Source organism: Sebastes umbrosus, chromosome 4 (assembly GCF_015220745.1).
Source record: "Sebastes umbrosus isolate fSebUmb1 chromosome 4, fSebUmb1.pri, whole genome shotgun sequence".
NCBI lineage: Eukaryota > Metazoa > Chordata > Actinopteri > Perciformes > Sebastidae > Sebastes > Sebastes umbrosus.
Window position 1 is genome coordinate 27,499,307 of NC_051272.1, and position 6,568 is coordinate 27,505,874.

Here is a 6,568-nt window from a genome sequence, read left to right on the forward strand (position 1 = left end):
CAGACCGGCGAGAGAGAGAAAGGGCCTTGAAATCTTAAGGTAAGCAGAACCTGTTGTATCGAACTCTGCATATTGGCTTACTCTAAATTATCTCTCTTGTTGTGCTGAATCTCCTTTGTAATGATAAATGTTGCAGAAGTAAAGACTTTCTTTTGAAAATTTAGGGGAGCAAGCTGCCCTTTTGGTAAAGACTAAGAGGAGGAAAGCTGCCCTTTTGAAATTTAGGGGAGCAAGTTGCCCTTTTGGTAAAGACTAAGAGGAGGAAAGCTGCCCTTTTGAAATTTAGGGGAGCAAGCTGCCCTTTTGGTAAAGACTAAGAGGAGGAAAGCTGCCCTTTTGAAATTTAGGGGAGCAAGCTGCCCTTTTGGTAAAGACTAAGAGGAGGAAAGCTGCCCTTTTAGTAATAAAAACTGTATGAGTGTACATTAATAACTAGTATTCAGAGGAAAATTAAAACTTACTGTTGATACTGGGCCAACATCGCTGGAACATCAAAGTGTCCAGTAGAAGCTTATGTTGGTAGGATCACAGCGAGGGGCATAGCGACCCATTTACTCTGAATCTAGTTACTGTCATAAACTGAATAAACCTGTGTGAAATAGTACTGGACAGAATGGACGGAGAATGTGACAAAGACTGTGAGGAACGGGGTGGCTGTGGGCCTCCCCGTTTATCATTTGGACAGCAATGGGCTAAAGTTAAGACCAATGTAATCTGTACATTTGATCCCAAGACTAGAAATAAAGAGACTCAAGACCTAGATGAGTGGTATAACATGACAGTGAAGGAAGGGCATTTTCCAGCCACGGTGAGATGCCAGTGATGAGAGCATTAATACAGGTGGTTCATAGAAAGCTGCTGCAAGCAAGACAAGACAAAGAAAAGGGACATATGTTTGTAAGGGGGAAATTGAGGAAGAAAGAAGACGAGTTGGCAAGTAAATTGGTAAAATATAATGTGATACAGATGGCTGCACTATCAGCCTTAGGCAGCCAGACGAAAGCCACCCACGCAAAAACCGCTGAAGCAAAACCACTAGTGAATCCCTCACCCAGTCCTAGCGCACCCCCACCACCAAACCCACATACTAGCCAGCCGCCACATTACATGTCCCTCCATCAGCAGTACCCACCTGGCCCACATCCCAACCCCCCTCCTTATCCTCCTCCTACCCCTGGTCCGGTACCAACCCCACAGGACAGTGATTATACAAACGAAGTTATGGCACCATTGTTTCAAGTGTTAGGTGGTACTTTGGAACTTTAACCCCTACGCTACCTCCTTCGGTAATGCTATTAGACAAAAGTATCCCATACCAGCGGGTAAGCTCCACAGCTTGGTGTTTAAGATTAAGAACGGGGAGAGTGGACGCATGTTCATAGAAAGAGCAAAGACAGAGTGGGCGGGGGCTACGGGGGTGAACCCAGATAAAGAATCACAGCAGTCTCTGTTCAGAATAGCTCTGTTAAAACATGCTCCGGAAGGAGTTAAGAGAAAGATGCAAGAGAATCCAGATATGGCAGGGGCAAAATCATCAAGATGGGAAACACATTTCTGCCATCATCAGGATGCAGAAACCAAGGAGGAGGAAGAGGAAAATGAGTCATTAAAAGAGATGGTAGCTCAGTTGACTAAATTACAGTTGGCAGATGCACGGACTCGTGCGACAGATAAGAAAAAGGGAGGGAAAGAAAAAGATACCCAGATGGCTCAAATTGTAACACCAGCTCCAGCCCCGCCACAGAATCCTTATCCACTGCAGGGCCAGTCACAGGCTATGTATCAACCCCAGTATCATGTTCCTTACCAAGCTGCCCCATATCAGCAGCCCCCTTATCATGAAGGTCGGAATAGAGGCAGAGGGAGAGGAGGAGGAGGCAGGGGGAGGAGGTATGCCCAACCAAGAGGAGGCAGTTGTAACATCTGCGGAAACCCGGATCACTGGGCACGTGACTGTCCTCAGAAACAACAACAGCAGATGAGAGGGCCTCCACAGCAGTCATATCAGCCAACAATACAGACTCCACCAAACCAACAGCTAGCTCCAATGCAGGCATACAGCGGGTACTCTGCGCAGGGACCTCCACCTGGTCCATATACACCAGGAATGTTCCCATAGGGGTGCCCGACGGAGATGGAGGGCCAGGGGCTGGCAGAGCCCTGTCTCCAGTTGACAGTGAACGGAAAGCGAAGATGGTTCATGGTGGATACGGGAGCACGTTACTCCACCTTAGCTGAACCTATGTGTTCCCTTTCCTCTCACTATGTTTCCGTTTTGGGATTTTCCGGCACTGAACAAAGACTGCCTTTTACTGTTCCCCTTCCTGTCCGGCTTGGGAGACAGGTGATGGAGCACCCCTTTTTGTATGCACCTGATTGTCCACGTGATCTCCTGGGAAGAGATGTTTTGGCAGCACTGGGGGCTTCTGTACATTGTTCACCAGAAGCTGTGATAGTGAGTTTCCCCGGAGGAGAAGAAATGGTGTGCTCCTCGCCCTCCAGTGCTGATCGCATGTGCATGTTGAGTCCTGATACCTCACCTGATGCCCCACCACCCTGTGCAGACATATATTGGGCCCTGCTAGCCGACAGAAACCCTCTGATTGACTTTTACAACATGTGGCAACCATGGATTAGGGCTCTACACCCTTACCTCCCTGTTCCCGATCCTCCCCACTGCACTCTGAATTATGACAGAAATAATGATCTTATGTATCAAGATGAGTTCCAACAGAACCTGTTAGATACAACCTGGGGGATAGGAGTAAGAGATGTTTATATAGCACCAGCAGGAGTAGCAGCCGCAGTAAAATTAACCCCAGCACAAGAACAATGGTATCGCATGTCAGAAGAAGCTGTTCCCCATGTGTCCCTAGCCATAGCTCCAAAACATCAGGCTAAAGACTTAGGCCCCATGGTTAAAGCAGCAGTCGCTCTGACAGACTGGGTTCCCACTTCCCTTTTGGGGGTTTCAATCTCACCATCCTCTAACATATATAGACTCTCCTTTTACAATGCAGTGTCAGGTATTTGCAAACATGAGTTACTAACACGCCACCACGGTAGGGAGATGTTAGATGGTGAAGGAGCCACTTCCATGTTGGCAACTCTCCCTTCCTCACTGTGGTCTACGGGCCCCTTTGATGTTGGCAGGTGCAGCATGGAACCGGTAACTTTCGAGATGAAGACTTACTGCCCTATCTGGAGACCTCAGTATAAGCATAAAGTGGAAGCAGCCCAGGGTATCTCCCCTACGATTGAAGGACTGATAAAGGCGGGAGTATTAAGAAAATCTTACTCTCAGTGGAACACTCCCATTTTGCCAGTAATCAAACCCTCCGGCTCATACAGAATGGCTCATGATTTAAGAGCCATCAATGAGCTGGTTTTGACTCCTGTTCTCCAGTACCGAACCCCCACTCTGCTCTCTCGATGCTCACCCCAGCCCATACATCTTTCACATGTATAGATTTGGCTAACACCTTCTTTTGCCTGCCCTTAGCAGATCATTTACAGGACATGTTCTCATTTACATATGAAGGCCAAAGGCTGACATATAATGTGTTACCTCTTGATGGGAAACAATCTGCTCAGGCAGCAGAACTTACGGCTGTAGTTTGTGCTCTGCGGTTAGCGGAAGGGAAGGCAGTGAATATTTTCACAGACTCTGCGTATGTGTGCAATGCAATTCACAGAGATATGTCTGGCTGGGTGCAAGCGGGTTTTAAGACTAGTCAGAATAAACCTATGGCTCATGAGGAGTTGATGAAAGAGTTGTTGGAAGCAATCCAGTTACCACAGAGGGTAGCTGTGATCAAAGTGAAAGGACACAGTCAGGGCACTGACTTAGAGAGTATAGGAAACGAAGCAGCTGATGCAGCCGCTAAAAAGGCGGCAGGGTATTTACCTACTATGATGGTCATGACCACAGCAGATCTCGGTTCTGAGATAACTGATTTCTCCATTATACAAGCTCAAGAATCTGCCACAGCAGCAGAACGAACCATCTGGGAAGATAAGGGAGCTATAGAACAGTTTGATGGTATATGGTATAATGGAGATCAAATAGTTATGCCCCCCTGTTGGATGTCCTCAATATTGACTCAGACTCATGGACTTGACCATAAAAGCCACAAACAGATGTTACGAGATCTCCGCCACTGGTGGATTCCCCGGAAACATGCTACTATAACTGACTTCTTGACTAAGTGTGACGTATGTAGTACATGTAACATCAGACCTACCATCACTCCTAGGGCAGGAAAACATCCTTCTCCCACTGCCCCGGGACAGGAAATCTTTATTGATTTCACAGATATGGGAGTAAGGGCTGGGGGGAAAAGATTCCTCCTAGTAATTGTGGACGCATTTTCACGTTGGGTTGAGGCCTACCCTACGGGAAAAGAGGACGCAAAATCAGTCATTAAATGTCTGGTGAATGAGTACATTCCGAAACATGGGTTTCCTAAATTGATCAGGTCAGATAATGGTTCACATTTCAAAAATAAAGACCTGCAATCTGTTGAAAAGGCTCTGGGACTACAACACAAATTTGGCACTGTGTACCACCCAGAATCGCAAGGAAAAGTTGAACGTGCTAATCAGACCATTAAGTTAAAACTGCTAAAAATCGTTCGCACGACTGGGCTCCCTTGGACTGAAGCCCTGCCCATTGCATTGATAGGCATCAGAGCCTCGGTCAATCGGTCAACAGGACTCACACCATTTGAGCTTACGTGTGGCCGACCTTTCCCAGGGCCGTCCCAAAACCCCTCTCCCCTTCCTGACCTCGGTTACAGACCATACTATTTGAAGGTTAATGCTCTTGTGTCAGCTCTCTCCTATACAGGTGACAAACCTGTCACCCCTGTCACAGAGGACGTTCCAGGACCTGACCCTGGACCCCCGGAACACCTTTGGTTGAAGGTGTTAAAGAGGAAGTGGTCGGAGCCACGTTGGACAGGCCCACACAAGGTTCTGGCCAGAACTGCAACAGCTGTGCAGCTTGCAGGAAAAGGACTCAACTGGTGGCACCTAACACAGTGCTCCAGCAGCAGGACAGGACCTGAAGCAGAGGAGGCAGCCCCACAAGGAGCCCAGGCTACGTGAAAAGAGGGTCACGTATAATTTTTTATTTTTCATATACTGTATAAACTGTGACTGTGATGAGATACACATAAGGGAAAGAAGGTTACAAGGTCTTGCCTGTATTTACAGTTAAATCAGGCTAACATGGTTGTTTAGGTGGACTCATCTAGGTGGTTTTTGAAAAACATTATATATCACATTGTATTAAAAATTGTTGCTTAGAATAAATGCTAAAATAGACAAAAATAGACAAAAATAGATAAAAATAGATAAAAAAGAGAAACCAGGGGTGGGGAGAATCCACCAGAGAGAAATTTCACTTCCTTTCCCAAACCAGTATAAAATAGGATCACCCAGATAAAAGTTTTTCAGTTGCGCGCAGGAAAACAAACTAGAAGCATCATGCAGTACGACAAACTGCTAGTAGCGTTTGCTGTAGCATTTGTGTTTACCTCTCTTGTCCTCGTTCATTTCATATTACTATCTTAATGCAATTCATGTATTTTCGTGTTTTCAGTTACCATTTTAGTTATTCATGATAAAAGGATAAAGAATAACCTGGGAAAGCACAGACTGTACTAGTTTAGATACATTACTTATCATCCTCGCCTCTGCACTCTGCTAAAACTGGCTAATCACAAGTAACTCTTTAACAATAGACAATGCTTTCACTCAGAAGCAGGGTGGAAGGTGTGGGCTACAAGGGGGGGAAGGCTAAACCAAGATTATAAAGAATGATGTAGTGAGGTAGCTTCCCTAATGAATATAAACTAGCTGACCAAATAGCTGCAGGTTTTGAAAACATACCTATAATAAGTGCTCTGATCCCTATCACTCCTAACAAAAATGTTGACCGCATTAACTACATCCACTATAATGTTCTCCGTTTGACTAATCTAACCCGTGATGCAATTGCCGGACTAGCTGAACAAATGGCTCCTACGTCACTGATGGTGATCCAAAATAGAATGGCATTAGATATGCTGCTGGCAGAGAAAGGCGGTGTATGCTCAATGTTCCAAGACTCATGTTGTATTTTCATCCCTAACAATACAGCGCCGGACGGGACTGTAACTAAGGCGCTAGAGGGGCTCCGGACGCTGTCTGAATCCATGCACGATGACTCAGGTATCAACAGCCCCATTAACGACTGGTTAGACCGTACCTTTGGGAAATGGAAGTCCATGGTGGTATCTCTATTCTCCTCAATCCTTGCTGTGTGTGCATGCTTAGTATTATGCGGTTGTTGCTGTATTCCATGTATTCGCCACCTCACTGAGCGCGTGATTATTTCTGCTGTGCAACGAAAGCATCCGGATGCACCTCCTTCTTATCAGATGGCCATGTTCCAAGCGGAGAGACAGGGTCTCCTGGAAATGGTGGGGGATAGTGAAGATGTTGATCCTGAAGAGGTTGTGTGATGATGCTTATAATTAATACATCTGTACGTAACATTATCTATGCTTATAATAAATATATC